Source organism: Podarcis bocagei, assembly GCF_964188305.1.
Source record: "Podarcis bocagei genome assembly, chromosome: W".
NCBI classification, from domain to species: Eukaryota; Metazoa; Chordata; class Lepidosauria; order Squamata; family Lacertidae; genus Podarcis; species Podarcis bocagei.
This window is the reverse complement of record NC_138131.1, coordinates 1,011,199-1,034,411: the sequence shown is the minus strand read 5'-3', so window position 1 is coordinate 1,034,411 and position 23,213 is coordinate 1,011,199. Positions and strand designations below refer to the sequence as shown.

The 23,213-nt window shown below is 50.7% G+C and overlaps 1 protein-coding gene and 1 long non-coding RNA gene across 2 annotated transcripts in view; one reads left to right on the top strand and one right to left on the bottom strand.

The window, feature by feature from the left end:
- The window catches only part of LOC308577874, a 215,034-nt gene extending 211,019 nt beyond the window's left edge, over positions 1–4,015 (top strand). The window contains exons 2-3 of the long non-coding RNA XR_014003741.1: positions 1,650–1,733; positions 3,807–4,015. This is a non-coding gene — a long non-coding RNA (uncharacterized lncRNA). The remainder of the gene's footprint in view (positions 1–1,649; positions 1,734–3,806) is intronic.
- The window catches only part of LOC308577850 (uncharacterized protein), a 251,839-nt gene that overhangs the window by 175,174 nt on the left and 53,452 nt on the right, over positions 1–23,213 (bottom strand). The gene's annotated exons all lie outside the window — the stretch shown is intronic.

Genomic DNA, 23,213 nt, shown 5'->3' with positions numbered 1-23,213 from the left:
TGTTAAAATGTTATGGTTTTCAGAAACAAAGGGGTACAGTGATATAAGGTCAGAATATAAAGAGGACTAAGATGACAGAGGGTGGAAAGTAACAATTGGGAGTTGCTATGAAATTATGGACATTGGGATGCAGAAAGGGGGGGTATGGGGAAGTCCAAGAAAAGAGGTTTATGAAAATATGTTATGAAATTATACGTGTATGTTTGTCTTTTTAAGTGTTTGTTTGTTCTTTAAAAAATTCTGTAAAATCAATAAAAATTTTATAAAAAATAATAATAATCTGGGCTGATTAGTCTCTTTTTTGTCCACAAAGAACACCGGACTGCCCCCCACCGCCTTTGATTCCCTTATGAACCCCCTCTTCAGGTTCTTGTCAATAAACTGCCGTAACTCCTGCATCTCCCGGTCGGACATGGCATACAGCTTACCCACCGGCAGCTGAGCCCCTGGGATTAAGTTGATTTGGCAGTCAAAGGGCCTATGGGCGGGTAGTCTATCTGCCTCCTTCTCGCTGAAGACTTCTGTCAGTGGTACAGGGACAGAGGCACAGGGAAGGCAGGAAATGGAGAGCGATGGAGAGGAATCCCAGGACAGCGAAGAAGAGGATAGCAATGACGCAAGGGATTCCATGAGTCTCTCCAGCGAATCAGAGGATTCCCAGAAGGGGGCGCCTGTGGTCAGGGCAAGGGGAGCCCCAGGGAGAAAGTGTCAGGAGCGGGGGGTCAGCAGGGGACCCCAAAGCGGCAGCTGGGAATCAGGGCCAGCCTCCCCATCAGAGCACAGCGAAGGGGGGGGGAGGTTCCAGTGTGTCAGGGGAAACAGCTCCGGCAGCAGAGAAGGAGGAGGGGTCAGAGCAAGCCATTCTCCCGGAAGGGGAGGAGGGCAGTGAGGGGAGTAGCATAACTGTCAAAAGGAAGGTTAGAGGTTGGGCGCGCGCGCCAAGTTCAAATGAGGAGGCGCGCGGAAGAACAGGGAGCCCGGAGGAGGAACCAGGTCCCAAAGCCCGCAGGAGGGGGGAAGAGCAGTCTGGAGATTCCGCGTCAGGAGAATCCAGGAGGGGTGGAACCCCGGCGGGCAGAAAGACCCTGCGGAAAAGGAAGGGGAGAAAAAGGTGGAGCAGCGTAAGCCTATTAAACTGGTGTAGGGGAGGGACCGATTCAGAGGGGACTTCTACCGTCTAAGGTTAACAGACGTGGGGGCTGCACGCCTCGCTTGTGGAACTTACTATGAACTGCAATAAACATCCTTGTATATAAGAAGAACTTGGCGTTGGTCTTTTGTGAGCTGAGACCTGAGGCAGCCCTGACAACTTCCTTCAGATCAGTATATTGTGGTGGCACCTCCCCTTTGTGTTCCACGGCCAGGCCAGCCACCCTTGCCACCGTCATTCTTGGGTTCTTCCCTCCCAGACAGTGTTCTAAGCAGTAAGCTGATCCAAAGGTGACTGACCGCTGATGCCATGACACTACTGGATCATGCCGTGCCAGCCAGCTCATCCCCAGTATTATTGGGGGTCCTGCCTGTTAGGATATTTCCGTTCCACCTTAAAAGGGAGCAGGCTTTGAGAGTCACAGAGTCTGCGTATTTCCTGTTCACAGGATGTTTATGTTTTTCTATTGCTTTCGTTTTCTTTCTGTGTCTGGAGACAGTGATGCAGGCAGCCATGTTTTTCTTTGTTCTGATCAACGCTGAATAAACTTGTAAATAATGCTCTCCTGAGTGCGACTTCTGCTGTGAATTATCTGCTGATAGAGTGTGCATGAGCTCTGGAATGTGGCAAGCTATTTCTGGAAACTCGTGTCGCTAATCGCGGATACTGTATCTACGGGAGATCGATGGATCATCCGGCAGCCGGCTTGGGGGCCATGATGGACTTTGTCTCCCTGGCAGTATCCCAACAACAGGTTTCGGGCTCAGATTCACGGCACTTACAGGAGAGTAAGACTGCAACAGACTGCATTGAGGTATGTGGAGGAAAAGCAGAATAAAGCTTTTCTGTTTTGCCGTGGCAAGAGCTTTTGATGTCCGGCTGGCTTAATTGGTCTGGGAGCTGCGCCAAGCAAGCTTCGTGATTTATGGCTGCCAAGATAAGAAGTCTCTGAAGTGAAATAGACTCACGGCTCAAGTAAAAAGCTGGAATGGAGTTTTTCCAAGCTTCAGAGGCTGCTCAGTGCCCAAAGCTAAATCGGCACAATTATAAAACCTGGCCTGTGTGGTGTGAGAGTTTGTTGTGACAGTTTGAAGTGTGGCAAACTGTGTCTGAAGCCCCTCCAGTTCCTCTGACAGATAGATGGAAGGCCCAAGATTTAAGGGCGATAGACTTAATAGTCTTGTCCGTCTCTCTGGAGGAAATTGCCACACTAGCTGGCAACACGACTGCACGTCAGATGTGGAATGCTTCGAAGATAGCCCATTTGCCAGCCATCCCAGCCCAGAGTTTGACTGCATCGGAGGTCCTGGCTGTTTCCCAGAATGCGAGTGAATGCAGGGATGCTGAGGGCACCAGTTGCAAGCTGCAGGGGGAGCTGACTGTCACGTCATCCCAGGCAGCATTCCAGCCTCCAGGGGGGAGCCAAGGAGTCGGCAGCTGAGAACTCTGTTTCTCGTGAGAACCAAGGTCATCGCCTTTGCAGAGGCCGGAAGGCCAGAGGTAAACAGAGGCAGATGCCTGCAGATGGCCAGAAGCAGAGGGAGGGTGGAAAGCCCAAGCCAGGGAAAAACAAGGCTTTGTTTGCTGGCACAACTTCACCAAAGGCTAAAGGCAAGTCTGATGGCCAGGAGCAGTGGGGCAAGCTGCAAAAGCCCACGCCGGTGGAAAACAAGGTTTTGCTTGCTGCAAAGGCTGCTCCAAAGGCCAAGGCCAGGTTTATTATTGATTCTGCGTGTCATCAGGAAAGGCAAAGAGGACATTTTGCATGCAAAGTTTATGGATGGATTGTTCTGTATAACTTATGATGACAATGGTGCTGTTGCGTCTAATGTTGATTCTTGTTGTGTTGCACAAACTAACAAAGTTCTTCATGCAGGATGCATTCATGATGCACACAGAAGGTTTTGTCACCTCTCTTGGAAGGCACTGGCCAAGATGCCAGAGATGGTTGAGGGTTTGAACATCAAACCCTTTAAGTTTCACATGAAATGTGTGTCTTGTGCAGAGAACAAGGTGAAGGTTGCTCCAAAAGGCAAGGAGTCTAGCAGGCAGGCTTCCAAACCCTACCAGCTAGTGCACGCAGACCTGGTTGGTCCACTTGCGCCCTCTTTGGGTGGAGCAAGGTACTTCATGGTTCTGATTGATTCTTTTTCCAGGTACATTCATGTGTTTTTGCTCGAACAGAAATCGCAAGCGTTTCCGAAGTTCAAGGCATTCTGTGCTTGGTTGGAGAATGTTCACGGTAAACGTATTGGCTGTCTCTTTACTGATCGGGGCGGGGAGTTCACTTCTCAGCAGTTTGAAGCTCTCCTGACTGAGAAGGGAATCCAGCATGACTTGTCAACGCCTAGATCGCCATGGATGAATGGGCTTGCGGAGCGAGCAAATTAGACTTTGCTTCAAGGCCTGAAAACCTTGTTGCATGATGCCAAACTCCCTGATAAGTATTGGGGGGAGGCTCTCTCGAATTTTGTTTACACTTATAATCGCAGATTGTCATCACCTATTGGTTGTACCCCCTATGAGAAGATGTTTGGTAAGAAACCTTGTTTCAAGCACATGAGAATCTTTGGTTCTGACATGTGGGTACACTCCCCACAAACCAACAAGCTTGGGAAGCGTGGGGCACATGGTTTGTTCATGGGGTACGAAAAAGGTGCATACAGGGTATGGATGACTGACTCTAAGTCCATTAAGTTCACAAAGAGTGTTGAGTACAATCCTAAGTGGGGGGAAAATGTGGGAATTTTCCAGAGTTACCCAGAGGAGGATGAAGCTGATGTGAAGAAAGCAGATAATGTTGAGGAAGCTGAGGATGATGATGATGATGATGATCAGAGTTCGGATTCCAGCTCAGTGGGCGGCGCTGCTGCTGGTGTCAGCGACAGTGATGACACAGCAGACTACAAGAGCGCAAAGGCCTAAGTCAGACCATCTGATGCATCTGACAATGAACTGGAAGAACCACTGTTCACCATTGGTCACTTTTCTCCTAAGAAAGAGGAGATGAGTCCAGAAGACTTGCGTCTAGTACGCAGATCTGAGAGAGCCACGAAGGGCAGACCTCCAAACAGATTTGCTGATGAGTTTGCTAAGACAGCAACTGCTGTTCTTAGTAGCTCAGAGAAGGTGTGGGAACCTTCAAGCTTCAAAGAGGTTCAGGAGTTAACCTCTAAAGATGCTGAGCCTTGGCTTAATGCCATGAAGGCTGAAGTTGATTCCTTGAACAGGAACCAAACTTGGGAACTGGTACCGGTAGTCCCAGGAATGAGACTGGTTGGCAGCAAATGGGTCTTCAAGGCCAAGACAGACCAGAATGGCAAGGTTGTCAGACACAAAGCCAGATTGGTTGCCAGAGGTTTTTCACAGGTACCAGGACAGGATTACCACGAGACCTACTGTCAGAGCTGCCCTAGGTCCCAGCTCACAAAGGACCAACGCCAGTCCGTTGTTATATACAAAAGTCTTTATTGAAGTTCAGTTTGTCTTTCACATCAGCAGCGTGCAGCTCTACGTCTGAGACTCTAGACCGCCGAAGCTCCGTCTGAGTCTCCGCCCCCCATACACCAGTTTAAGACCCTAGCCTTGCTCCACCTCTTCCTCTGCTCTTTCCTCTGCTGGGTCCGCCTGTCAGCTGGGGTTTCACCCTTCCTAGACTCTTCTGACGCTGAGTCCCCTGATTCTTCCCCCTGCCTCCGGCGGGCTTTAGGTCCTGGTTCCCGATCCGGGCTGCCTGCTGTCTCACGCGCCTGTACATTTAAACTTGGCGCGCGCGCCCAGCCGGTAACCTTCCTCCTGACCGTTTCACTGCTCCTGTCACTGCTTCCCCCTTCGGGGGGGCTAGCTGGACCTGACACCTGGGACTCTTCCCCCCCCCACTCTGCTCTGGTGGGGAAGCTGGTCCTGATTTCCAGCTGCTGCTTTGGGAGTCCCCGCTGGCCCCCTGTTTCTGGTGCGTCCCCCCTGGGACCCCCCTCGCCCTGACCATCAGCGCCTCCTTCTGGGAATCTTCTGATTCGCTGGAGAAGCTCATGGAATCTCTCGGGTCACTGTCATACTCCCCTATGCTGCCCTCAGATCCTTCCCCTTCGCTCTCCATCTCCTCTCTCCCCTGTGCCTCTGTCCCTGAGCCCCTGACACCTACTCACCCACCGTCAAATATGAGAGCATTCGGCTGATGCTCAAGATCGCTGCGGAGGATAAACTGCATGTTTCCCATCATGACATTAATACAGCTTTTTTGTACGGGATTTTGGGGGAGGAGCTGTTTATGCTTCCACCTGATGGAATGCAGATACAGAAGGGAATGGTCTGTAAACTCCGTAAATCCTTATATGGTCTTAAGCAGAGTGCCAGTTGTTGTTGATGATCTTCTGATGTTTTGGAAGAATCAGGCTTTCTACCAAAGCACCCTAGCTCAGCTGAAGGAGCACTTTGACATGAAGGATCTTGGTGAGGTATCCAACTATCTTTCTCTGCAGGTGGAGAGGGACCAAGCAGGTAATTTTCTGGTACACCAAACACAGAAAATTGCTGATGTATTAACCAGGTTGAATTTGGTTGATGCAAACCCAGCACACACCGATGGTGACAGGTTACCAGGTAGATAGTACTGCTGAAGCGTTTTCTGACACAACGCTGTACAGATGTATTCTAGGCAAGTTGAATTTCATTGCTAGATGTTCAAGACCTGACATTGCTGTAAGCACTAACCTGCTTAGCCGACATGCTAATAATCCTACTGTTCAGGATTGGAAAGCTCTGAAACGCATAGCCCGCTATTTGAAAGGGACTATGCACTACAGGCTGAGGTTCACCAGTCAGAAGACTGGAGGTCTTGAAATCTTTGCAGATGCTAGTTTTGGAAGTGACACCACGGATGGTACAAGCACTTCTGGAGTATGCTACATGTACAACCACTGTCTGTTTGACTGGCTGTGCAAAAAGCAGACGACAGTAAGCCTAAGTTCCTGTGAAGCAGAACTCAATGCTCTGTCATTTTCACTCATGGATTGTGAATGGTTAATGCAACTGTTTAAGGACATCAGAGTTTCTGTGAAATGTCCTATACAAGTGTATCAAGACAATAGATCTTGTTTGGCTTTGCTGAACTCAGAGAGTTGCAAGCAAAGAACCAAGTACTTGCAGATTAACCTACATCGTGCAAGAGAGTGTATTCAGAAAGGACTCATTCAGGTGTCCTACATGCCAGGAAATGAAATTCCTGCTGATCTGTTGTCTAAGGTCGTTAACAGAGAACAACTTAAGGTTTACGTACAAAGGTTGCAATTGGGTTGAACCACAGGTACTATAGGTTACACGGAAAGGGGGAAGATGTTAGGATATTTCCGTTCCACCTTAAAAGGGAGCAGGCTTTGAGAGTCACAGCGTCTGCATATTTCCTGTTCACAGGATATTTATGTTTTCCTATTGCTTTCGTTTTCTCTCTGTGTCTGGAGACACTGATGCAGGCAGTCATGTTTTTCTTTGTTCTGATCAACGCTGAATAAACTTGTAAATAATGCTCTCCTGAGTGTGACTTCTGCTGTGAAATATCTGCTGATAGAGTGTGCATGAGCTCTGGAATGTGGCAAGCTATTTCTGGAAACTCGTGTCGCTAAACGCTGATACTGTATCTACAGGAGATCGATGGATCGTCCGGCAGCCGGCTTGGGGGCCATGATGGACTTTGTCTCCCTGGCAGTATCCCAACACTGCCATTGTGGCCACGTGAAAGGCAATGGTCTCCGTGTGCCTGGAAACCCTCATTCGCATTGGCGGGGTCTGGTGTGTAACTCCCCCCCCCCCAGAAGATCCCTGCCATCGATGGTGGTCACTTGCAAGGGAAAATCTAGAGGCAATAAGTGGAGTTGGTGCTCCAGAGCGAAGTCTCTGCTGAAGAAATTACACGAGCTGCCCGAATCCAGCAGTCTTTTAACTTTGACGGGGTGCCCATTCGGGAGTTCTAGCACCACTTCTTGGCTATAGCTGCCTTGGGAGGGTCAGGCTGGGGCATTTCTATTGGTTGCCGGCCTGGCTGCAGCCCCTGCTGGTTGGCAGCCAGGCGTTGTCGTTTCCCTGCGCCTGCTCTTCCTCCCCCTTCTCGTCGCAGCCAGCAGCCCCCACCATCCCTTGCCAGGCCTTTCTTTGGGGGCAGACCTTGGCAAAATGTCCTGGTCGTTGACAGAGGTAACATTTCTTGGTAGTTTTCCACTCCTTTCCCTCCCTTTTATGACCTTCACTGGAGTTTGAAAACTCTCTTGTGCGCGCGCCATCAATTTCCATTGGCTCCGCCGCCTGGGAAGGCTGTCTTGGTATCTCAGGAATGTGGTAGTCATGGAAACGCTCCCCTCGCATTTCCTGCTTCTCCTGAGCCCGCGCTTCCTGGTGTACGCCGATCGCAAGCACAGCCTTGGTGAGCTCATCCAGTGACCGTGGTTGGGGTGCCCTGGACATCTCATCCTTCACTGCAGGGGACAGATCCTCTTCAAACAGCATTTGTATCGGTTCAGAGTTCAGATCCCACCCGAGCCGGTGGACTAACATCGCAAAACGCGACCTGTAGTCTCTGACGGACTGGCTCCCCTGCTTGCACCCCATCAGTTCCCGCCGAGTCACACTTTGCTCCACCTCGCTGGAGTACATCGCATCCATTGCCTGGAAGAATTTCTTAAGGTCCTTCAAGGCATCATTTTGCGTCGCCATTAGGAGCCTGATCCATTCGTGCACCCCATCCTGCAGATGCCCCACAATGTAAGCCGCCCTCTCCCCATCATCAGCAAAGTCATCTGCCTGCAGTTCCAAAGCGAACTGTATTTCCGTTCGGAAAGCATTGTAATCCTGGGGCTTCCCACCAAACTTGTGTACCAACCCCGGTACCTTCCTTGCGATGGGGGTGGGTCTGACCTGTGCACCCTGAGCCCGTCTTTCGTCCAGCCGCGCCATCAGGATAGCTACATGCTGCTCCAAGTCTCGGTTCCTCTCGACCAGACTCCGCACTGCAGCTGGTTGCTCCGTCTCTCCGGCCGTCCCTGTTTGGCTCATCGTGCTGCCTCTCCTGGGCTGCGCACAAGCAACGTCAGTGACTGACGGATTGCTGTAATGGTTCTAGGAGTTGCTCGTGCGTAAATCGGCACCACCACTGGCTGGGTTACCTGGGTGAACTCTCACTGTCCGGACAGCCATTCACCCGTAGCTGTCTCAATCGCTGGCAGAATCCGTCAGTGGGCGTTTCTTGAACTTCTTCCAGCATAAAAGTTCTTTGACGCCTAGTCTCCGCCTACTCTCCCTGCGCGGAAGCCTTCTGCGCAAGGAGGGTGTGGGCAGCGGAGGACCCGTGCTCTCCCCGCTGGTCTCCGGCAAAGAGTCATGGAGCCACCTCGCCAATTCCCCCATCTGCCCCCCCTTCTCCACTGGTGCTACGCTGATTTCCTTCCCCATAAGATGGGCTGCTTCTCTCCCTCCCGGGACACTCTCCGGAATCCCTCCGGAATCCCTCCGGAATCCCTCTGGACTCCTCCCTCTCCCTCTGGCTCCGATGGCAGTTCCCTGACAAACATCTTTATCAACGACTTGGATGATGGACTCAAGGGCATCCTGATCAAATTTGCAGATGAGACCAAATTGGGAGGGATGGCTAACACCCCAGAGGACAGGATCACACTTCAAAATGACCCTGACAGATTAGAGAACTGGGCCAAAACAAACAAGATGAACTTTAACAGGGAGAAATGTAAAGTATTGCACTTGGGCAAAAAAAATGAGAGGCACAAATACAAGATGGGTGACACCTGGCTTGAGAGCAGTACATGTGAAAAGGATCTAGGAGTCTTGGTTGACCACAAACTTGACATGAGCCAACAGTGTGACGCGGCAGCTAAAAAATCCAATGCAATTCTGGGCTGCATCAATAGGAGTATAGCATCTAGATCAAGGGAAGTAATAGTGCCACTGTATTCTGCTCTGGTCAGACCTCACCTGGAGTACTGTGTCCAGTTCTGGGCACCACAGTTCAAGAAGGACACTGACAAACTGGAACATGTCCAGAGGAGGGCAACCAAAATGGTCAAAGGCCTGGAAACGATGCCTTATGAGGAATGGCTAAGGGAGCTGGGCATGTTTAGCCTGGAGAAGAGGAGGTTAAGGGGTGATATGATAGCCATGTTCAAATATGTAAAAGGATGTCATATAGAGGAGGGAGAAAGGTTGTTTTCTGCTGCTCCAGAGAAGCGGACACGGAGCAATGGATCCAAACTGCAAGAAAGAAGATTCCACCTAAACATTTTTTTTATTTTTTTTAAAGATATTTATTAGAATTTCACAAATTATATAATCGAACACAACAATACACAAAAAAACACAAACAAGAAAAACAAGTATAATTTCAAAACCTTATTTTCTTAAAACTTACTTCACCGACCTCCTCATACCTCCCCTTTCTGCATTCCAATTTCAAATATTTAATTCAGCAAATCCTCACCCTTAATTTTATCTAATTGTTAACCTTGCTTTTCTTTTAACTTAATCTTTACAGCTGTAAACCACTTAATTTCTAAAGCCATATCACTTTAACACTCATTAATTTTACAATGTTTCTTAAGATAGCTCTTAAATTTCTTCCAGTCTTCTTCCGCCGTCCCTTTCCCCTGGTCTCGGATTCTGCCAGTCATTTCTGCCAATCCCATATAGTCCATCACCTTCATCTGCCATTCTTCCAAGGTAGGTAGATCTTGTGTCTTCCAATACTTTGCGATGTGTATTCTTGCTGCTGTTGTAGCATATATAAAGAATGTTCTGTCTTTCTTTGGCACCGATTGGACGACAATGCCCAAGAGAAAGGCCTCTGGTTTCTTAGGGAAGGTATATTTAAATACCTTTTTCATTTCATTATATATCATTTCCCAGAAAGCCTTAATCTTTGGGCATGTCCACCAAAGGTGAAAAAAAGTACCTTCAGTTTCTTTACATTTCCAACGTTTATTATCAGACAAGTGGTAAATTTTTGCAAGCTTGACTCGAGTCATGTACCACCTATAAATCATTTTCATAATATTTTCCTTTAAGGCATTACATGCCGTAAATTTCATACTGGTGGTCCACAACTGTTCCCAGTCAGCAAACATAATGTTATGACCAATATCTTGTGCCCACTTTATCATAGCTGATTTCACTGTTTCATCATGTGTATTCCATTTCAACAGCAAGTTATACATTCTTGACAAATTCTTAGTATTGGGTTCTAACAGTTCTGTTTCTAATTTTGACTTTTCCACCTGGAAGCCAGTTTTCCTGTCAATCTTATAAACCTCCATTATTTGATAATAATGAAGCCAATCTCGCACTTTAACTTTTAATTTCTCAAAACTCTGCAATTTCAATTTATCTCCTTCTTGTTCCAAAATTTCCCAATATTTCGGCCATTTGGCCTCCATATTGAGTTTTTTCACAGCCTTTGCCTCCATTGGCGACAGCCACCTTGGGGTTTTATTCTCCAACAGATCTTTATATTTAATCCAGACATTATATAATGCTTTCCTGACAATATGATTTTTAAAAGCTTTATGAGCTTTGACCTTGTCGTACCATAAATATGCATGCCACCTAAAAATGTTATTAAAACCTTCTAGGTCCAAAATGTCTGTGTTCTCAAGAAGCAGCCAATCTTTCAACCAGCAGAAAGCTGCTGATTCATAGTAAAGTTTAAAGTCTGGCAGGGCAAATCCCCCCCTTTCCTTTGCATCAGTTAAAATCTTAAATTTTATTCTGGGTTTCTTGCCCTGCCAGACAAATTTCGAGATATCTTTCTGCCACTTCTTGAAACAGTCCATCTTGTTCACAATTTGCAGTGTTTGAAACAAAAACAACATTCTAGGCAATACATTCATTTTGATCACAGCAATACGACCTAGCAGTGAAAGCTTCAAATTTAACCATATTTCTAGATCTTATTTTACTTCTGCCCAGCTTTTCTCATAATTATCTTTAAATAAGTTCACATTCTTAGCTGTCATGTTGATCCCCAAGTATTTCACTTTCTTAACCACAGTTAAACCTGTTTCATTCTGGAACCTCTCCCTTTCAATAGCTGTTAAATTTTTCTCTAATACCTTAGTTTTTAGTTTGTTCAGTTTAAATCCTGCAACTTGACCAAATTCTTGAATTAGTTCTAAGACTCTTTTAGTACTAGAGTCTGGCTCTTGTAATGTAAGTACCAAATCATCTGCAAATGCTCTCAGTTTGTACTGTTTAGCTCCGACCTGTACCCCTTTAACCAGCTGGTCCCTTCTAATCATGTTTAGCAAAACCTCCAGAACCGATATAAAAAGCAGTGGGGAAATTGGGCACCCCTGTCGTGTCCCTTTTTCTATTTTAAATTCTTCCGTAACCACATTATTTACTGTCAGAGCTGCTTCCAGATCCTAGCTCACAGAGGATCACGCTAGCCAGCGGTCACTTTGTAAAAGTCTTTATTGAGTTACAGTTTCCATTCTCAAGCTGCTGCGTGCAGCTCTACGTCTTATGGGTTAGACCGGCGAAGCTCCGTCTGAGTCTCCGCCCCCTGTACACCAGCTAAATACCCTAGCCTTACTCCACCTTTTCCGCCTGACCGTTCTTCTCTGGGTCCCTCTGCCCCCCGTGGTCTCTTCCTTCCGGGACGCTTCTGACGCTGACCCCCCCGGACCCTTCTGTCTCCTTGCGTCGGGCTTTAGGACCTGGCTCCCTTTCCGGGCTGCTTACTGCGCCACCTTCCTGTGTATTTGAACTTGGTGCGCGCGCCCAACCTTCCACTTTCCGCCTGACCGTTTCCTCGCTCCCCGATGGAGGTGTGGCCACTCCTGACTCATGCCCTCCCTCCTGCTGCGAGCTGCCAGAGCTCGGTACCTGGCGCCCTTCCTCTCCACTGCGTTCTGTTGGTGATGCTGGCCCCGATTTCCAACTGCTGCTCTCTGAGCCCCCTCTGGACCCTTCTTCCTGGGGTGTCCCCCTAAGCTCCCCCCTTGCTCTGGCCACTGGCGCTCCTTCCTGTGAATCTTCTGATTCACTGGAAAGACTCGGAGATCTCGGGTCGTCGTCATCACTCATCTTTTCTTCTGCCTCCTCCCCCTTGCTCTCTGTTTCCTCCCTTGCCCTCGCCTCTGCTCCTGAACCCCTGATATCCATCCCCCCTCAAAGCCCCCCCTTCCCCCCTCCCCTCCTTCCGGTGCGGGAGCTGGGTGCTGCAGTGTCACGGGGACGAATGTCGGATACAGTTCGCTTCCCGTGGCGGGCCTCCAACTGAAGACTTCCGGTTCTTCCTCCCTGCGCTCGTCGACAACGGTCACCTCTGCCTCCATCTCTGTGCCTCCGTGCTCGAACCCAAAATCCTCCCCGTACATGTCCACGTCCGTCTCCGCCTCGAGCGTTCCCGGGTGCGTCGCTCGACTTGGAACCTCCAGCCACTTCCTGCGCCACTGTTCCTCTGGTCTATCGTCCCACCAATACGAGGGTTCTGAGGCAGATCCCGCTGTCGACCCCTCCGGGGAACGAGTGTCTATAGTCGGTTCCTCATCCGAGTCGAACCCCCAGAACGTGCTGGCTGAAAGCGTCGGTGTGAAAAGCCAATCGTCGAAAAAGTCTGCTGGCATGGGCCTGTGTGGGAAGAGGGCATGAAACTCTTCTTTGAGCAGAGGTTCCTCCAAAGCGTAGCCCGGCACCCAGCTGTTGGCACTGGCCAGGATGCCCTCTCTGGCGAGAAGGTATTCTACTCCCTCTTCCCCCCATCTCGAGTCCAAAATCTCTGTGACTTCGTTGATGGGCTCCTCCTGTGGCACTCCCCTTTGCTCGGTTCCCTCTCGGAGCGGACTCGGCGCCGTTCCTGGTTCCTGAAACCTGTGAGGTGTCTTGTAGGGAGTGAGCACCGATCTGTGGAACACCGGATGCATCCTGGAGCCTTCCGGAAGCGTCAGCCTGAAGGCTACCGGGTTGACCTGCTCTTCGACTTGGTAGGGTCACAGTTGTTTATGTCCTAGTTTCTTCTTCGCTAACGACCTGGCCGGCACTGCGTGGGCTGCCAACCATACCCAGTCGCCCACACGGATCTCTTCGCCAACCCTCCTGTGTTTGTCCGCTTGCACCTTGTATGCGTGCTTAGCCAGCTCCAGGTGCCGCCGAAGCTGATCGTGGACCTCCTGCAACTCCGACGCGAACGCGTCTGCTGTCTGCGGCTCCCCCTCCCCCATTCTTTCCAGTCCCGGGAAGGTTCTGGGGTGCCTTCCGTTGTTGGCGAAGAACGGCGTCACCCCCGTGGACACGTGCTTTGTGTTGTTGTAGGCGAACTCGGCGAGAGGCAGGTAATCCACCCACGTCGCGGGCTGTTGATTCGCATAACACCTCAGATACTGCTGCATGATGGCATTGACCCGCTCCGCTTGTCCGTTGGTCTGTGGGTGTCTAGCCGAAGCCAGGTTGATCTTGACGTTCAGGAAGCCCATCAGCTTCTGCCAGAAATTCGAGATGAACTGCCGCCCCCGGTCGGACAGTATAGACCGCGGCAGACCGTGAACCTTGAACACGTGATCTATGAACAGTTTGGCGGTTTGTTCCGCCGTGGCCACCTTCGCACACGGAATGAAATGTGCCATCTTGGAGAACAAGTCCACCACCACTAGCACAGCCGTCTTGCCCCTCGAGCTGGGCAGATCCGTGACAAAGTCCAGGGCGACTCTCTCCCATGGTTCGAACGGAGTCTGCAGCGGTTCCAGCAGTCCGGCCGGCGGTCTGTGCACTGGTTTGACCCTCTGGCAGGTGTCGCACCTCGCCACGTAGTCCGCGACTTCCCCCCTCATTCCGGGCCACCAGAAGTCTCTGGCGACTAATTCCACCGTCTTCTCCTTGCCAAAGTGCCCGGCAGTGGGCGCGTCGTGCAGCTGCTGCAGTACCTTGGCGCAAAGTTCGTCTCCCGGCACGTAGATGGCCCCTTTACGGATGAGCAATCCATCTCGCACCTGGAACTCGTCGGTCGCAGCCGTGCCCCTGTGCACCTCTGCCATCTTTGCTTGCGCGAAGGAGTCATCCTGCAACGCTCGCCTTACCGCATCCAGGTCAACTGTTGCCGAAGCGCACGCCCACACTGTCGGTGCGAAGATGTGCATGGCGGCCGCTGGCGTCGCCTCCTCCAGATACTGTGGTTTACGGGATAGGGCATCCGCCATGACGTTGGTGTCTCCCGGGACGTACTCTATTCGGAAGTCGAAGTTCGCAAAGAACTCAGCCCAACGTATCTGCCTCTGGTTGAGGAACTGCGCCGTGCGCCAGTGCTCCAGATTCTTGTGGTCCGTGCAGACCTGCACCGTGTGCTTGGCGCCGATCAGGAAGTGCCTCCACGCCTTGAATGCTGCATGAATGGCAAGCAACTCCCTGTCCCAGATGGTGTAGTTCTGTTCAGACTTGCTGAGCTTCCTGGAGTAAAACGCTCCCGGCCTCCAAGCCCCCTGCGGGTCTTTCTGCAGCAGGACTGCTCCCACGGCTCTGTCAGAAGCGTCTGTCTCCACCCTCATCGGCCTGCTGGGGTCGACATGCAGTAGCTGCTCTTCCGACGCGAAGAGACGCTTGAGTGCCTGAAAGGACTGCTCCGCCTGCTCCGTCCAGATGAACTTCTTTTTCTTGGAGCTGAGCGTGTCCGTGATGGCCGCTGTTTGCATCGCAAAGCCCTTGATAAACTTGTGATAGAAGTTCGCAAAGCCGACAAACCGCTGGACCTCCTTCCGGTTGCGCGGGCTTTTCCAATCCAACACCGCACGAACCTTGGCGCTGTCCATGGCGAGCCCCTTGTCAGACAACTTGTAGCCCAGGAAATCCACCTCTGTCACGTCGAACTGGCACTTCTCCAGCTTGGCGTAAAGCCTATGCTGCTGTAGCCTGCTCAGCACTTCCTTGACGTGTCTGTCATGCTCCTGCTGCGATTCCGAAAAGATCAGGATGTCATCCAAGAAGCAGACGCACGTCTTGTAGAGGAGCCCCGCTAACACATGGTGCATGAAAGCTTGAAAACAGTGGGAGCCATTTTGCAGTCCAAAAGGCATAACTCTATATTCGTAGGTGCCTAGGGGCGTGAACATGGCTGTCTTCCACTCATCTCCTTCCCGCATGCGAATGAGGTTGTACGCCCCTCGCAGGTCCAACTTGGTGAACACGCGACCCTTGCGTACCGTTGCGAGGAGGTCGTCGATTCTGGGCATGGGGAAGTCCGATGGCTTGGTCACACTGTTCAAGATGCGATAGTCCACCACAAGCCTTTTTTGGGGCGTGTCCTTCTTCTTAACAAAGAATACAGGACTGCCCCCCACTGCCGCGGACTCTCGGATGAAACCGCACTCCAAATTATGATCTATGAACTCTTTGAGTTCCTGTAGTTCTTCCTCAGACATGGAATACAGCTTCCCTTTGGGCAGCGCCGCCCCTGGCAGCAGGTCAATTTTGCAGTCATATGGTCTGTGGGGGGGTAGCCTGTCCGCCTCCTTCTCGCAGAAAACCTCCAAAAATCCCGCGTATTTGTGGGGGATTGCTTGCAGCGTCCCCAGCTGCAGCTGTGCCTCCTCCCCCTCTCCCTCTTGCCGGGGCAGAATGCAGTGTTCAGCGCAATATGATGAGCCAAAGACCAGCTGCCGCTGGTACCACGCCGACGTCGGACTGTGTCTGTCCAACCAACTCATGCCCAAGACAATAGGCGTGTCTGACAGTCTGGTGACATTAAAGCTGATGACTTCCTTGTGTTTTCCCAGGCGCATCACCATAGGCGGCGTTTGCTTCACCACCTGCCCCCCTAGCAGCTCCCTGCCATCCACTGTGACGACCTGTAGGGGCAGCGTGGCAGGCAGCAGCTGTATAGCGTGTTTATCGACAAAGTCCTGCCCTATAAAGTCCGCATTGCTTCCTGAGTCAACGGTGATTGGCACGTCCAGAATGAGGCCATTGGGTAGCTGGAGCGATGCAGTGAGCTGCACTACCAGTTTGGGCGGGAGGGGATCCGTGGGCTGCAAAATCTCTGGGGACTGCTTCACTGACTCGTCTGGCTGGGCCCCAGTGCCTCTGTCTCCAGCCAGACTCCGTCGTTTCCCTGCTGTGAGTCTCCGTGCTGAGTAGCTGCAGTCACCGTTGCAGAGGCTGCATTGAGCTTGTGGATCCTCTGGGGACACTCTTTCGCCATATGCTGCGGACTTTCGCAGATGTAACACTTCCGGTTCCCTCTAGGAGGCTTCGCTTTGACTGCTCCCGGTGCTAGGGCTCTGGTTGCTGACTGAGCCCTGGCACCGCCAACCTCCATAGGTTCCGCTCCCCCTCCTGGCGGAGGTGTGGATTGCGCACGCGCAGCTTCCCTGGGAACGAAGGAGAACCCTCTCGCTGGTTCGCGCCCTCCACGCCCTTCGTCCCTGCTCCATGGACGTTCCTCCAGCCGCACCCCAACCGCCAGCGCCCTCTGAACGATCTCCTGCGAGCTCCGGGGTCTCTCCCCCCTTGCAATTTCGTCTTTAACCGCGCTGTTCAATCCTTCCCAAAACAGGTCTCTGACTGGAGCCGAATCTCTGTCCCATTCCACTACCAATGCAAAAAAGCGGGCGTGGTACTGTCTTACACTGGCCCTCCCTTGCTTCAGCCCATGTACCTCCTTCCGGGCAAGATCCACGTCTATGCTTGATAAAAAGCACCCATCCATCGCTTTAATAAAGGCATCCGCATCTCGGAGCGCCGGATCCTTATCCCTCCACAAATTGCGCAGCCACGCTTTAGCATCTCCATGCAAATGGGACATGATGAATCCCACCTTCTCTTGCTCATCTCTAAAGTCTTTGTCCAGCAGTTGCAGTGCACACATTACATCTGCTCTAAAGTTGGGGTACTGTTGCAAATTCCCATCGAAGTGAGAGACCAGCCCGCCTGTTCGTCTCCCCAAACCAATCCCCTCCGGTTTGGGTGTCAGTTGCCCTTGCTTCGTAAGCATTTCCAACCTGACCTGGAGATCCCTGTAGGCGGCAGCTGCGTCCTCCTCTCTCTTCCTGGATGCAAGTGCCTCGGCATTCAGTCGTGTTACTGCTTCTCTGAGTTCCGCTATCTGCTGTTCGGCCGTCATATTGTCTGCCGTTCGTGAGCTCGCTAGTAGGCACCCGCCTTCTCTCCTCTCCGCGAGGCCGTAGATGCCCACAATTCAAGACGGAGCTTACTGTCAGAGCTGCTTCCAGATCCTAGCTCACAGAGGATCACGCTAGCCAGCGGTCACTTTGTAAAAGTCTTTATTGAGTTACAGTTTCCATTCTCAAGCTGCTGCGTGCAGCTCTACGTCTTATGGGTTAGACCGGCGAAGCTCCGTCTGAGTCTCCGCCCCCTGTACACCAGCTAAATACCCTAGCCTTACTCCACCTTTTCCGCCTGACCGTTCTTCTCTGGGTCCCTCTGCCCCCCGTGGTCTCTTCCTTCCGGGACGCTTCTGATGCTGACCCCCCGGACCCTTCTGTCTCCTTGCGTCGGGCTTTAGGACCTGGCTCCCTTTCCGGGCTGCTTACTGCGCCACCTTCCTGTGTATTTGAACTTGGCGCGCGCGCCCAACCTTCCACTTTCCGCCTGACCGTTTCCTCGCTCCCCGATGGAGGTGTGGCCACTCCTGACTCATGCCCTCCCTCCTGCTGCGAGCTGCCAGAGCTCGGTACCTGGTGCCCTTCCTCTCCACTGCGTTCTGTTGGTGATGCTGGCCCCGATTTCCAACTGCTGCTCTCTGAGCCCCCTCTGGACCCTTCTTCCTGGGGTGTCCCGCTAAGCTCCCCCCTTGCTCTGGCCACTGGCGCTCCTTCCTGTGAATCTTCTGATTCACTGGAAAGACTCGGAGATCTCGGGTCATCGTCATCACTCATCTTTTCTTCTGCCTCCTCCCCCTCGCTCTCTGTTTCCTCCCTTGCCCTCGCCTCTGCTCCTGAACCCCTGACATTTACAATTAACTTAGCCTTTTGTTCAGAATATATTGCACCCATACTGTGATGGGACGATGAGCTGCTTGTGTGTAAAATCCAAGTCCCTCAGAGTTTGGTCAAGTTTGCAAACCTCTGTCTGTAACGGAGCCCCTTAAACATGGCTCCGTCAGTCGCTAGCAGATTCCGACAGTGGTTGCTTTCGGAATCGCTTCCAACATAAAAGCTCCTTAACGGAAACACATCTTCTGGACTCTCTGCGTGACAGTTTCCGGCGAGGAGTGGGTGTCCCTACAGGAGGTCCTGAAACCTCCCCACTGTTTTCGCTGGAAGTGTCTCTGAGCCATCCCTCCAGCTGCCTTTCCCTCAGCTCACCTCCTCTCCCCCTACTGGTTCCCTCTTCAGCTGCTGAGTCTCTCCCAACCTGTGTGAGCCCTTTCACCTCCCTTCCTTCCGATGGCAGTTCCCTGACATCCACCTCCCCTCCAGGGCCCCCTTCACCCCCTCCTGCCACCTCCTCTATGGGCGGTGAGGGGGCAAAACCCCGGAAGGAACTTCCTTCATCTTCCGATGTCTCGAACACTTCTCTCCACCTGTTGCGGTTCCGGGTCTCGAAGTACTCCTCCTCCTCAGAGTCCATCTCCCCTTCCCCTTCCGAGTCCGGGAATCCTTCCAACTCCTCCTCCTCATCGGTGGTCCCAAAGTATTCCCTCCGGAACCTCTCCACAGGCTGAGGTTTCCTTGGGAACCTTTGATGGAACGTTTCTATCAATACCTCATCATTGATATCTTCTGCCATTACCCAAGTGTTTTCTGACTCCGGTTTTGCTTCCCACGCTACCAAATACTCCACCTGATCCCCCTTCCACCTGGCGTCGAGGATTTCTGCCACATGGCTGCTGCATTCCCTTTCTTCTATGACCGGTCCCCGAGTGGACATCCCTTCTCGTCCCCCCTCATACGGTGACAGTAACGACCTGTGAAATACTGGATGCAGTTTCATGTGGTTGGGTAACCGGAGCCTGAAAGCCACTGGGTTGACTTGTTGAATGACCTCAAAGGGACCCAATCTCCTGGGTCTTAATTTCTTACAACCTCCTTTGAACGGCAACCCTTGGGTTGACAGCCACACCCGATCTCCCACCCTTATGGTTTCACCTTCCCTTCGGTTCTTGTCTGCCTGCCTCTTGTATTCTTCCTTCGCTCTTTCTAAGTTGAGTTGGAGCTGACGATGGATTGCTTCCATTTCTTCTACAAAATGCTCAGCTGCCGGGACGCTCCATCTCTCCCCTCCTTCCACTGGGAATGCCCTGGGATGACACCCATAATTAGCCAAGAAGGGGCTCATCCCTGTGGACACATTCTCTGCATTGTTGTAGGCAAATTCCGCCAGCGCCAACTTTTCTACCCAGTCATTCTCTCTGTCATTGACATAACACCTCAGGTATTGCTGGAGGACACCGTTTGCTCTTTCCGCCTGCCCGTTGGTTTCAGGGTGCCGGGCAGTCGAAAAGTTGACCTCCACCTGCAGTAAGCTCATGAGCTTCCTCCAGAACCTGGAAGTAAATTGTTTTCCTCTGTCTGAGACCACCCTCAATGGCACCCCGTGCAACCTAAAAATGTGTTCTACAAATAACTTGGCTGTCTCTTCCGCAGTGACTGCATGCGAGCAGGCTACATGTTGGGAATACTGCCAGGGAGATATAGTCCATCATGGCCCCAAGCCGGCTGCCGGACATCCATCGATCTCCCGTAGACAGGCAGATCCAGCAGTTAGCAACACGAAGCCTCATTCCAGGGCTTGTGCACACTGTTTATCAGCAGAAAACACAGCCAGAAAGCTTGCACCGCAGAAGAGCATTTTTTACAGACTTTATTTAGCGTTGAACAGAACAAAGAAAAACATGACCGTTCTGAGTCAGCGTCTCCGACCGACTGCAAAATCGAAAGGAATAGCAAACACTTAAACATCCTGTGAACAGGACATGCGCAGACTCTGTGACTCACAAAGCCTGCTCCCTTTTAAGGTGGAACGGAAATATCCTAACATCCTCCCCCTTTCCGTGTAACCTGTAGTACCTGTGGTTCAACCCAATTGCAACCTTTGTACATAAACTTTAAGTTGTTCTCTGTTAACAACCTTAGACAACAGATCAGCAGGAATTTCATTTCCTGGCATGTAGGACACCTGAATGAGTCCTTTCTGAATACACTCCCTTGCACGATGTAGCTTAATCTGCAAGTACTTGGTCCTTTGCTTGCAACTCTCCGAGTTTAGCAAAGCCAAACACTATCTATTGTCTTGATACACTTGTACAGGACATTTCACAGACACCCTGATGTCCTTAAACAGTTGCATCAACCATTCACAATCCATGAGTGAAAATGACAGAGCATTGAGTTCTGCTTCACAGGAACTTAGGCTCACTGTTGTTTGCTTCCTGCACAACCAGTCAAACAGGCAGTGGTTGTACATGTAGCATACTCCAGAAGTGCTTGTACCATCCGTGGTGTCACTTCCAAAACTTGCATCTGCAAAGATTTCAAGACCTCCAGTCTTTTGACTGGTGAACCTCAGCCTGTAGTGCATAGTCCCTTTCAAATAGCGGGCTATGCGCTTCAGAGCTTTCCAATCCTGAATCGTAGGATTGTTGGCATGTCTGCTAAGCATATTACAGCTTACAGCTATGTCAGGTCTTGAACATCTGGCAATGAAATTCAGCTTGCCTAGAATGCATCTGTATAGCGTTGTGTCAGAAAACGCTTCAGCAGTGCTGTCTACCTGGTAACCTGTCACCATCGGTGTGTCTGCTGGGTTTGCATCAACCAAATTCAACCTGGTTAATACATCAGCAATTTTCTGTGTTTGGTGTACCAGAAAATTACCTGCTTGGTCTCTCCCCACCTGCAGAGAAAAATAGTTGGATACCTCACCAAGATCCTTCATGTCAAAGTGCTCCTTCAGCTGAGCTAGGGTGCTTTGGTAGAAAGCCTGATTCTTCCAAAACATCAGAAGATCATCAACAAAACATAAACAATACAGTTTGTTTTGCCCCTCCTCCTTGACAAACACACATGGATCAGCTTTGCCCTGGTGAAAACCTAGAGAAAGCAATGTCTCAGTGAGTTTTGTGTTCCAACACCTGGCACTCTGCTTAAGACCATATAAGGATTTCCGGAGTTTACAGACCATTCCCTTCTGTATCTCCATCCCATCAGGTGGAAGCATGAACAGCTCCTCCCCCAAAATCCCGTACAAAAAAGCTGTATTAATGTCATGATGGGAAACATGCAGTTTCTCCTCCGCAGCGACCTTGAGCATCAGCCGAATGCTCTCATATTTGACTGTGGGTGAGTAGGTCTCGTGGTAATCCTGTCCTGGTACCTGTGAAAAACCTCTGGCAACCAATCTGGCTTTGTGTCTGACTACCTTGCCATTCTGGTCTGTCTTGGCCTTGAAGACCCATTTGCTGCCAACCAGTCTCATTCCTGGGACTACCGGTACCAGTTCCCAAGTTTGGTTCCTGTTCAAGGAATCAACTTCAGCCTTCATGGCATTAAGCCAAGGCTCAGCATCTTTAGAGGTTAACTCCTGAACCTCTTTGAAGCTTGAAGGTTCCCACACCTTCTCTGAGCTACTAAGAACAGCAGTTGCTGTCTTAGCAAACTCATCAGCATACCTCTTTGGAGGTTTGCCTTTGGTCGCCCTTTCAGACCTACGTACTAGACGCAAGTCTTCTGGACTCATCTCCTCTTTCTTAGGAGAAAAGTGACCAATGGTGAACAGTGGTTCTTCCAGTTCATTGCCAGACGCATCAGATGGTCTGACTGAGGCCTTTGCGCTCTTGTAGTCTGCTGTGTCATCACTGTCACTGACACCAGCAGCAGCGCCGCCCACTGAACTGGAATCCGAACTCTGATCATCATCATCATCATCATCATCATCATCATCATCATCATCCTCAGCTTTAGCTGCTTGCTTGACATCACCTTCATCCTCCTCTGGGTAACTCTGGAAAATTCCCACATTTTCCCCCCACTTAGGATTGTACTCAACACTCCTTGTGAACTTAATGGATTTAGAGTTAGTCATCCATACCCTGTAAGCACCTTTTTCGTACCCCATGAACAAACCATGTGCCCCACGCTTCCCAAGCTTGTTGGTTTGTGGGGAGTGTACCCACATGTCAGAACCAAAGATTTTCATGTGTTTGGTGTTGGGTTTCTTGCCAAACATCTTCTCATAGGGGGTACAACCAATGGGTGATGACAATCTGCGATTAAAGGTGTAAACCAAATTCCCCAAAGCCTCCCCCCAAAACTTATCAGGGAGATTGGCATCATGCAACAAGGTTTTCATTCCTTGCAGCAATGTCTGATTCGCTCTCTCTGCAAGCCCATTCATCCATGGCGATCTGGGCGTTGACATGTCATGCTGGATTCCCTTCTCAGTCAGGAAAGCTTCAAACTGCTGAGAAGTGAACTCCCCGCCCCGATCAGTAAACAAACAGGCAATACGTTTACCGTGCACATTCTCCAACCAAGCACAGAATGCCTTAAACTTCGGAAACGCTTGCGATTTCTGTTCGAGCAAAAACACATGAATGTACCTGGAAAAAGAATCAATCAGAACCATGAAGTACCTTGCTCCTCCTAAAGAGGGCGCAAGTGGCCCAACCAGGTCCGCATGCACTAGCTGGTAGGGTTTGGAAGCCTGCCTGCTAGACTCCTTGCCTTTTGGAGCAACCTTCACCTTGTTCTCTGCACAAGATACACACTTCATGTGAAATTTACAGGGTTTGATGTTCAAACCCTCAACCACCTCTGGCATCTTGGCCAGTGCCTTCCAAGAGAGGTGACAAAACCTTCGATGTGCATCGTGAATGCAACCTGCATGAAGAACTTTGTTAGTTTGTGCAACACAACAAGAATCAGCATTAGACACAACAGCAGTGTCGTCATAAGTTATATGGAACAAACCATCCATAAACTTTGCATGCAAAATGTCCTCTTTGCCTTTACTGATGACACAGACGCTCCTCTTGAAGGAAATCTGAAAACCACGCCCAGTAAGCTGTTGGACACTGAGCAAGTTGCTTGCAGCTCCTGGAACAAAAAGTACATTACTG